An 11,540-nucleotide genomic window follows, 5' to 3' on the forward strand; every position below is an offset into this window, starting at 1 on the left:
GTCGCCATCAAATGCCTTAAAAGCTTCCAAAGTTTTGACAACTAGATACGAGTATATCTACTCTTCTCTTCTACTTTTTTTTTTATTTTTTATTTGTATGGTTGTTGGGTTTTAATTATGCTAAAAAATGAATAGTAATTGAAGTGTATTTTAAATATTTAAGGAAAAATGTAGCAAAATTGAGGGTTTTTAATAATTTCATAAGATTTTTGAAGTGTTTATTAGGGATTAATATTTGGTTTAGGGTTTTTTTTTAGAAAAAATTTGACAGAAACTAATTATCTCCAAGGGAAAATGGATTTGGGAGTTGTTAGCTAAATTAATCAATTCAAAATCACTAAGAGAGGGGTGGGTTGACTTTTAAAAAATTGTGGAAGCTTGAAAGAAAAGATAGAACAATTGAACACAATGATTTAGAATAGTTCGACCCCAATTGCTTACTCCACTACCTTAGCTTTCCACAACTAAGGATTTCTCCAAATTCATTAATTTGATTAACGTACAATGTTTAACATTACAACTCTCATAAAGTTTCTACTCAAACCTTAAAATATAACCTTCTTAAAGAATGAAACAAATAAGCAAACTAAGAGTTAATCCTTACAATATTAAATTGTTTTCCAATTGAGCACAAATGAAACAAGAAAACACTTAGGCTAAATGAATAACAATGAAATCTCACAAGTCTGTTCAAGAAAAGTATGAAAATTTAAGCACAAAGGTTGTTGAACTTTGAGATTGAATAATCTCTCTTGTTGTAGAGCATTTGGAAGCTGGTATTTATATCCTCTAAATGATTTCCAACCCTTGTGGTTGTTGAGAAATTGAATAGAGCCCTCGGGGATGAAATAACTAGTGCATTAATGTCACTTGTAATAACAAGAATCAATACTTTTTCTACAAGTATCTATACTATTAACATTTAATGCCCAATTTAGTGATTGTTTAAGTCATCAATATCGATACCAAGGGAATTTTATCGATACCAAATAGAAGGTATTGATACCGTATCGATACTTGATAAAAACTTTGAAAGTTAGAGCACTAATTTCGTATTGAAACCGAAAAAGGTATTGATAAAAGTGTACCATTATCGATACTTGAAGAAATTTTTCAATATCGTATCGATACTTGATAAATAATTTGAAAGACAGGATGTCATTTTGGATCGATACCGAAAAAGGTATCAATAAAATTGTGAATCTATCGATACTCAACTAAATTTATCGATACTTTTTGCCCTGGAGAATTTTTAACTTATTTGAAAAAATGTTTAAAAATTTTGTTTCACTAACTTGGCCTTAAAAGATTTTCTAAATATAAGTTCAACAAATTTTCATTTTAGATATAATTTGAAATAAAATTTTTTTCTCAATTTTGTTTAAAATAATTTTTATTAAAAAAACATCAAATAGCTTGGCTCAACAGGATTATATAGAGAGAAATTTGAGAGTGCGAGAATTTAGTTAAGGATAATATATAATTAAAAAAATAAGAATTTATTTAATTTAAATTGAATGGATAATTTAAAATTTTTAATTTTATACTTATCTAATTAACTTTTTTAATATAAAATATTTTATCCATTAAATTTATTTAATTTAAAATTGAAAATTTTAATTTAAATAAGTGAAATTATATAAATATTTTATTTAATATTTGAAAATTTTATAATAAAAAATTAACTTATAAAAATTCACTTAATTTAAATAAATCAATTTATAAAAATATTTGAAAACTTAATTTAAATTGAATGGATAAATTAATTTTTTTAGTTTTTTATTTATATTTATCTAATTTATTTTTTAATATAAAATATTTTATCCTTTAAATTTATGTAATGTAAATTTGCAAAAACTTAATTTAAATAAATTTATTTATATAAATATTTTATCTAATATTTTAAAAAGTTACGGTAGATAAATTAACTTATAAAAATATTTTAAAAAGTAAATTTAAATTTGAAATAAAAATTTATTTAATTTAAATTGAATGGAAAAATTAATTTTTTCAATTCAATATTTATCCAATTAACTTCTTTAATATAAAATATTTTGTTCATTGAACTTATTTAATTTAAATTTGAAAAAGTTAATTAAAAGAAATTACTTTATATAAATATTTTAATAGTATTTGAAAAAGTTACGCTAAATAAATTAACTTCTAAAAATATTTGAAAGTTTTAATTTATCTGGAAAATTTAACTTTTTTAAAATTTATATTCATCTAATTTTTTTAATATAAATATTTTATCTATTGAATTCATTCAATTTAAATTTGAAAAAGGTTAGTTTAAATAAATTAAATTATATAAGTATTTGGTTTAATATTTGAAAAAGGTTAACTTAAAATCACTTATTTAATATTGAATTTATTTTGAAAAAACAACCAGTGAGTTAAACCTTGACTAATATAAATCTTAAAATTAGCTTTGGATAAAGAAATGAAGTAATGTCATGGTCTGATCTGAATCCAAACAAAATAAAGGAATTAGTATATATGTTTTGGCCCAAATGAATATTTTAATTGTTTGAAATTTGCAATGCATTTTTAATGGAAGATGGTATCCAATATGCCAAGAGAAAGAAATGCTTTATACCAGTCGTGGGGGACCGTAGATAAACATCTTATTTGTTTTTAAAATTTGCATGTATAATAATAACAGCTGTCTGTTATATATAGTAACCTCCATTAAAGATATGATGATGTTGGCAGCTTCTACAAATCATCATGGTAGATGATTGTTTCCAAAGCATTTTTCTTCTTGCAACCCCAATGGCATTTCCAAGAACACATGGAGTTAAATATTGCGAGTTTTGAGGAATGAAGGGATATAAGGTTCAATGTCGAAGGAGACTTTGCAAGGACGATCGCGTAGCCATCGTCCATGTTGTCCATCCCCTCGGGAAACAGCTGCCACAAGAGACTCCCAGCCCCACTCCCTCCTTTCTTTGTCGAGTTCAACACTGTCTTGTACACGGTGCTAATAAGAGCATCTCGGAACAATGAGTTGTAGCCGGGGTCCTTTGAGGATACACCAAACTCAGCGAAGATTACAGGCATTCCTAGATATTTCTCAGCATCTTCTATATGAGCTTCCATCCATGTTGTTGTGAATTGGAGATGAGCATCAGAAATTGTTTGTGAAATCCTTCGCAAAATTCACCAAATCATCCATTTAAGTTGTTGTCATACACATGATATGAAGAATAGACAAATGAGATAGCTTTTACCAGGAATCTGCATAAATGTGAACAGAAGCAAAATCAACTCCGAGAGTCTGATGGTTCCGTATGAAGTCGGTCCCAACTTGAGTTGCATACGAATTCGGGTTAAACTGTGCTCGTGCAGGTGCTGAGGGACCATAAAATCCTTCAACTCCAATTTCAACCAAATGTGCTTTGCATCAAGGCTCTTAACGTACACTGCCGTTTCTGCTATCCATGACTAGAAGATAACGGCAATAGTAGAATATAGTTGCCTCAGGATGCGGTTATGGTAATTGAGAGTACATACATATATATATGTTGGTGCAAGAGGCAGCAGCAAGCTGATTTTAGCTTTGCTTAAACAGCAAGTCTCGAGGCTTGCAGCAGAAACAATCAAGGAAGAAAAAAACTTACAATGGAAAACAGAAAAGAAAGAGAGAGATTTGAATGAAAATGAGCTGAATTTTCATTAACATTTTAAGAAGGCATGATGCCAATACATATAAGGGATTACAATAGCAAAACAAACAAGTTACCACCTAATAACTTACCTAACACCACTAATTTGCCTAGTAACTTGGTAAACTTGTTTGAATACATAAACAGCTACCTAAACTTGTCATTCATCACTTAGTTAAATCAAAATGCAGCTACCAACTAAGTTTGATCCTAACTAAATACAAAACATTCATTTAAAGAAACTAAATGAATAGCTTCAGCTTGCTGCACCAATTTGCTATTGAAGCACGTTCCCTGCATGGCCACCTTTGCTGCTGCATGGGAGCTGACTTCAACACTCCTCCTCAGCTTCTATGCAGCAGACTCCTAGTTCCCTCTTTAGGCTTAGAAATCTTGATACACCAAGAGACTTTGTGAAGATATCAGCAATCTGATTTTCAGAGCTGCAATGAATCAGCTCAATTTCTCGAGCTTGTTCCATCTCTCTTATCACATGCAGTTTAATATCGAAGTGTTTTGTCCTACCATGGAAGACAGGATTTTTGGCAATAGCAACTGCTGACTTGTTGTCACAATGTATCACAGTTGCTTCATTCTGGTGTAGGTTTAAATCACTCAAAATTTTTCTCAGCCACACAGCTTGATTAACAGCATTAGCAGCTGCTACATACTCAGCTTCAGCTGTTGACTGAGCCACCATTGTTTGTTTTCTTGAGCTCCAACAAATCATTGCAGAGCCAAGTGTAAAAGCATAACCAGAGGTGCTCTTCATGTCATCTTTTGAACTAGCCCAATCGCTGTCTGTATAGCCAATCAATTTCAACTCCTTGACCCTTTTGAAACATATACCATGGTTGAAGGTACCTTTGATATACCTCAGAACCCTTTTTCCTGCTTTGTAATGCTGCTGATTACAGCAATGCATGAATCGTGACAGCATGCTCACAGCAAATAGAATATCAGGTCTTGTTGCTGTCAAATACAACAAACAGCCAATAAGGCTTCTATAATCTGTTTCACAGACAGATTCATGTTCCTCTTGGCTCGATAGCTTCATGCCAATAGCCATTGGTGTGCTCATTGGTTTACAATTCTCCATTGAGAATTTAGCCAGCACTTTCAAGGCAAATGTCTTTTGTTTCAAGAGGATTCCTCCTTCTACTTGATTGACTTCCATTCCTAAGAAATATGTCATCAATCCCAGGTCTGACATCTCAAACATTTCCTTCATTTTTGTTTTGAAATCAGCCAACATAAACTTGTCTCCTCCAGTCACTAGAAGATCATCAACATACAGTGACACAATAAGCTGTGTTTCAGCTCCATTCCTCTTAACATAGAGTGTTGGCTCACTAGCACTCCTTTCAAATCCCAAACTGACCAGGTATGAGTCAATTCGAGCATACCAGGCTCGAAGGGCCTGTTTTAGGCCATACAAGGCCTTTCTTAGCCTATACACCAAATGTTCCTTACCAGGCATTATAAAACCTAGGGGTTGCTCGATATATATCTCCTCTTCTAAGAATCCATTGAGGAATGCAGACTTGACATCCATTTGGTGGATTGTCCACTGGTTCTGAGCAGCAACTGCAATCAGCAATCTGATTGTATCGAGTCTGGCTACTGGAGCAAATGTTTCCAAGTAGTCCAGACCATACCTTTGACTGAAGCCCTTCACAACTAGCCTGGCCTTTAGCTTGTTTAAACTTCCATCTGCATTGTGCTTCACTCGATAGACCCATTTTACACCAATGGTCTTTCTGTTGGCAGGCTTTTTAACCAACTCCCATGTCTGGTTCTTCACAATCATGTTGATTTCATCAACCATAACCTGTTTCCAACCTTCATCTGCTTCAGCTTCTTCAAAACTACTAGGTTCTGCTATAGCAGCTTGTGCTCTTTCATAAATCTCATCTAGGGGTCTTGTGCCTCTCACAAGCGCATCATCAACATCCATTTCAGGACCAAGGTGCTCGAGTTCAGCTTGATTAGGCACCAGGTCTTCTGAAGCAGCTTCTGGTTTACTCTTTTCCCAATTCCAGCAAGCCTTCTCATCGAAGATGACATCTCTGCTCACTTGGACTTTGTTTGTCAAAGGATCCAGCACCCTGTAGCCCTTCTTAACTAAGCTATAGCCTATAAGAACACCTGGTTGAGCCCTTTTAGAGAGCTTGTCTCTGTTTGCTGCTGGTATTTGTGCATAACACAGGCAACCAAACACTTTCAGATGTGCCAATGAAGGCTTGAAACCGAACCAAGCCTCGAAAGGTGTCTTGGATGCAAGAGCTTTGGTAGGAAGCCTATTTTGAAGGTAGACAGCAGTGTTTACTGCCTCAGCCCACATGGTCTTGGGCAGTTTCTTCTCAAACAGCAGGCACCTGGCCATATCCATCAAGCTCCTGTTCTTTCTTTCTGATACCCCATTCTGTTGAGGTGTGTAGACATTTGTAAGCTGGTGTTTGATACCAGCATCATTGCAAATGGCTTGAAACTGAGCTGAAGTGTACTCAGTGCCATTGTCTGACCTTATCGATTTCATCTTGCAACCTGTTTCTGTCTCTACTGCAGTTTTAAACTTCACAAACACTTGAGCTACCTCAGACTTGTGTTTTAAGAAGAAAATCCAGCAAAACCTTGTAAAATCATCAATGAAGAGGATGAAATACCTGTTTTTGCTTAGTGATTCAGTCCTCATTGGGCCACATACATCAGAGTGCACCAGCTGCAGTCTTTCAAAAGCTATCCAAGCTGAATTTGTAGGAAATGGCAGTCTTGCCTGTTTCCCCATTTGGCAAACTTCACACACATCATCATACTTTACTGAGCTGGTAAAGTTTTCTGCCAAGCCCTCTTTGGCCATTCGAGCCAGTGATCTGAAGTTGGCATGTCCGAGCCTTTGATGCCAAAGCTTGGAATCATCAACAGAAGCTGTGTATGCTGACTTTGAGTCATTTGGCCAGTGCACCTCAAAGCATTTGTCAGTCATTGTGACTTTCATAAGGCTTGATCCACTTGGATCAGCAATCTGGCACTGTTTGTCCTTGAACACAACAGAATAGCCTTTCTCGAGCAATTGAGCTATGCTGAGAAGGTTTCTGTCAATCTCAGGCACCAAAAGCACATTTGGAATAATCTTGTTGCCTGTAGGAGTACTTATCAGCACCTCTCCTCTTCCTTCAGCCCTTATGAACTGACCATTTCCAACCTTGACCTTGGTTTTGCAACTTCTATCCAAGGTTTTAAACAAGGAGGCATCTGGTGACATGTGGTTAGTGCAACCACTGTCCAATAACCAACCTTTTGAGTATTTCTTCTCAGCAGCTAAGCAAGACACAGCAAAGACCTGCTCTTTTTGGTCACTACTGTCCTCAGCTACTCGAGCTTCAACCTTTGGTTGTTGAAATTGGCTCTGCCTTGGCTTGGTTCTATTTTTGCAAACCCTTTCAACATGGCCTTTCTTCTTGCAGTATTGGCATACTGCATCTGGCCTGAACCAGCATCTGCCTTCTGGATGACCTGGCCTTTTGCAATGTCTGTAGGGCTGGTCATTGCTCCTTGCAGCATCAGGCTTAGGTCTACTTTTCCAAGGCTTTTTTTCTCTTGGAGCATTGATGCTCGAGGCTTCTCTGGCCTTGGCATTGAATGCACCTTCCTGGTTGTCTTCAGTTCTGCTAGCTCTCCTTTGTTCCTGAGCATAGAAGGTGTTGATTAGCTCAGTCAAAGAGATGGTAGCAAGGTCTCTTGAGTCCTCTAGAGAGGATATCTTGGCCTCATATCTCTCAGGCAAAGTGGAGAGGACTTTCTCCACTATCCTTGCCTCATCAAAGTGCTCACCAAGGAGCCTTATACTGTTAACCACTGCCATGATTCTGTCTGCATACTGCTTCACTGTTTCTGCTTCCTTCATCTTCAGGTTCTCGAAATCCCTTCTCAAATTCAACAACTGCTGTTGCCTTGTTCTCTCAGTGCCTTGAAACTCCTCCTTAAGCTTATCCCAGGCCTGTTTTGGAGTCTCACAGGCCATGATTCTGGTGAAGATGACATCTGACACACAGTTCTGGATGCAGGACATGGCTTTGTGCCTTTTGGTCCTCTCATCAGCATGTTGCCTGATCTGAGCTACTGTGGGATTAGCCCTCAGTGGTGCTGGCTCAGCATCTCTGTTGACAACTTCCCACAGATCGAAGGCCTGTAGGTAAGTCTTCATCTTGACCAGCCATATGTGAAAGCCTTCTCCATTGAAGACTGGTGGGGCTGCTGGTGAAAATCCTGAAGAAGCCATCAGGTTCCTTGGTTTGAAGCAACAGGTCCACTAAGACAAGGGCTCTAGATACCAATTGTTGGTGCAAGAGGCAGCAGCAAGCTGATTTCAGCTTTGCTTAAACAGCAAGTCTCAAGGCTTGCAGCAGAAACAATCAAGGAAGAAAAAACTTACAATGGAAAACAGAAAAGAAAGAGAGAGATTTGAATGAAAATGAGCTGAATTTTCATTAACATTTTAAGAAGGCATGATGCCAATACATATAAGGGATTACAATAGCAAAACAAACAAGTTACCACCTAATAACTTACCTAACACCACTAATTTGCCTAGTAACTTGGTAAACTTGTTTGAATACATAAACAGCTACCTAAACTTGTCATTCATCACTTAGTTAAATCAAAATGCAGCTACCAACTAAGTTTGATCCTAACTAAATACAAAACATTCATTTAAAGAAACTAAATGAATAGCTTCAGCTTGCTGCACCAATTTGCTATTGAAGCACGTTCCCTGCATGGCCACCTTTGCTGCTGCATGGGAGCTAACTTCAACAATATATATGATCATATCATATCCAAATTAGCTAATTTGATTTGTCACTAGTTTTCCAAAGAAAACCGAACCTGCAGAGTATCCCCAGAGGGATCTGAGGTACATCGTGGTTCGTTCATCAGTTCCCAAGCGAAAATTGTAGGGTCATCCTTGTAAGTTATGTTGGTAAATGTATTTACTCTATTTACCACTCCCTACATGCCAGGAAAACATTAGCAGAGAAATGTCAAAACCCTTCCAACAAGCAAAACCGTAACATATAATTGAAAAGAAGTTACCTTAACGTGGGCCTTGTAGTAACTTCTAAGAGTTGGATGAGAGAAGAATTCGTCGTCCGAAGTCAAGTTGAGGCCGGCAGCCTTCCCCCACTTTACATATTGTGGCTTACCACCATATGCATCCCATTTATATTAACCAGAGACATCATAAGCCTAATCTTGTACTTCTTTGCTTCACTCACCACAAAATCCAAGGCCTGCAGTACATGTAACATTATGTAGCTTCTGATGAATTCCATTTGCCACTAATCTAAAGTCAATTGAGAGTGAAATTAGTACCTTGAAAACTTCCTCATCGTAAACGGATGGTGACTTTTGAAGAGCTCGCCACTGGCCATCGTTAAAAGCCCAAGTCCGGCAAACAGTTAGTCTTACTGAAGATGCTTGTTGGAACACTTCAGAGACCTTTCCTCTTGTAGATTGATCCGCTGCCATTACCATCAGCCAGTAGGTGTTGAATCCATTGACATAGAAAGGTTGACTATTAACAATAAATTGATTCCCCTTTGTCTCCACCATTTGCCAGCCATCATCTTCCACGTCTTCCATATCATATATCCTGACAATAAATACGTCACATTAGAATTGTATTACAAGTGTATGCTCATGTGATTGCTTACCCTTGACTTGTGCTAAAATGTGGTGAATGGTGCTTGTAATTCCCATTAAAACCAAAGACAACATTGGTCCCCAAATTTTCAAAGAAAACCATGAGAAAGGCCAATGAAAGAAGGAAGCATCTCTTGCAAGTATCCATGGCACTGAAAACTGACCCCAAAACACTGCATTTTTGCATATTCCGAGGACAACATATTTATACGTTATCCTTAGTGGATGTCTGAAATTGATAAACAAGAAGAGTATGGAAGAGAGAATGATCTCTCTAGCTTTGACGCTAAGAAAAAATCGGTCTGCCATTTCAACCATTGCCTTTCCTTTGAAATACAGATATTATAGGGCAAGGCTCCTAGTTAAGTTTTTGAAGTGGGCTTTCAGACTTTAGTGTCCAAAGTCCGACAAGTTTTAGTTGAGATGCGAATATCATCATTACATTTCGTGGGGTGCAAGCAATCACTACTGTGCTTCATTAATGAAACTTGGACTTACAGTTACAGTATAAAGCAAAAAAGGGGGTCTTCAATTGGCTTCTGCTGCGAAACTGTGTGAGAGAGAAAAAATGTCTCTATAAAGTGAAGAAAAGGAGAAGAAATAAATGAGCAGTGGTGATCGCATTTGCAGGTTAGGTTAGCAAAATCTGGAATCACATAATATACGTGTATTCCTTTGTATTTATAATCTTTTTATAATTTTTTATAAATTCATAATTTAAATTATACTATTTTTTAATGTTGTTAGAATTGTGACCAAATTGTTAGTAAAATAAAATAGAGGTTGCACAAGAAGAATCCATATAGAAGTTTCCTTCCTCTCTATTTGATATTGATTTGAATAAGGGGTTTCAACTTTGCTGTATTACTTTTCTAAACCTATAAATAGACGCAGTCTATACTCATTGTATTCATTCGAATTCAACATAGTGAATTTTCTTCTCCTCTACCCGTGGTTTTTTTCGAAAGGGTTTTCACGTAAAATCTATATGTTTTATTTTTCTCTCTTTTCTTGCCATTATTGACATTTTATTTTTTTTCAAATGTTATATGCTTTGCAAATAAATTTACGTATTAAAGTTTTTAGTTTATTGTTTCTTGCAATTAATGCAAAGAAACATTAGTTAATTAAAATATATCACTTGTTTTTTTGTAGAAAAAACAACATAAAGAAATTATAAAAAATCACACCTCTTAATAACTATGAAAGCTCATTTTATCAGCTAATAGAAATCATTTCTCCCATGCAACACGCAAACCCTATAGCACACTCTCACTTCTACATAGAAAAATCACATACCCAGTTCGCATCTACATCTCTGAAAGCACCTCTAATTGTTGCCTCTTGATTAGACAATGACACTGCCCCATCAGTGTTAAGTTTGAACCATCCACTCTCCGATGGGGACCAGTTAGGCGTTGTCAGCATAGGACTTGGCTGTAACACAAATGACCTGGATGTATCATAATCCGTTGCCTATGACAACCCTATATCCAACACATCCTGCACACTAAGATTTTCATAAGAGAAAACATAACGATTGCGATTCTTCTACAGTAACCAACATAAAATTGAAAACAGAGTTTGCCAATCAACATGTTCTCTACTCAAATGCCCTACATCATGTAAATTCCAAACCAACCACTCATTGAATGGCGTAGAAAAGAAAAGACTATGCAAATGGGTAGGAACCACTGATTTCCAAACCACTATAGATGAGGGACAATCTTGTACTATTTGTACCCTAGATTCCAACATATTGCCACATCTTGGCAATGAATTTCGTTAGACATATGTCTCATTGTCCACTCCTCGTTCCTCAGCAACCTATTCAACCACAATAACTAAACAAATACCCTGACCCTTTGCAATGTCTTAGCATTCCAAATCAGCTTCCAAATATTAGATGACCCATCATCTTCAAAATGGTGCATATTTCTATAGGTTTCAAAACTAGAGAAAGAATCCTTAGTCAACCACTTCCAAGATAACCGATCAGGCCCCGCATCAGCAAATAGTGGCAGTACAACAATAATAAACTCTAAAATGTGATCAGGTACAAGTCTCCTTAACCTAAACCAATCCCAACCACCACTAACAACAACCATATCACAAACACGAATTGTATCATCGCGCTAACCAACACTGCAAAAGAAATTCCTAGGGGGC

General features: G+C 36.2%; 1 pseudogene; it reads right to left on the minus strand.

Moving 5' to 3' along the window:
- Positions 1-2,683: 2,683 nt before the first annotated feature.
- Positions 2,684-9,281, minus strand: LOC107910655 (mannan endo-1,4-beta-mannosidase 6-like; annotated as a pseudogene).
- Positions 9,282-11,540: the final 2,259 nt, after the last annotated feature.

The sequence above is a fragment of the Gossypium hirsutum genome, chromosome D02 (genome assembly GCF_007990345.1).
Source record: "Gossypium hirsutum isolate 1008001.06 chromosome D02, Gossypium_hirsutum_v2.1, whole genome shotgun sequence".
Taxonomy (NCBI): domain Eukaryota; kingdom Viridiplantae; phylum Streptophyta; class Magnoliopsida; order Malvales; family Malvaceae; genus Gossypium; species Gossypium hirsutum.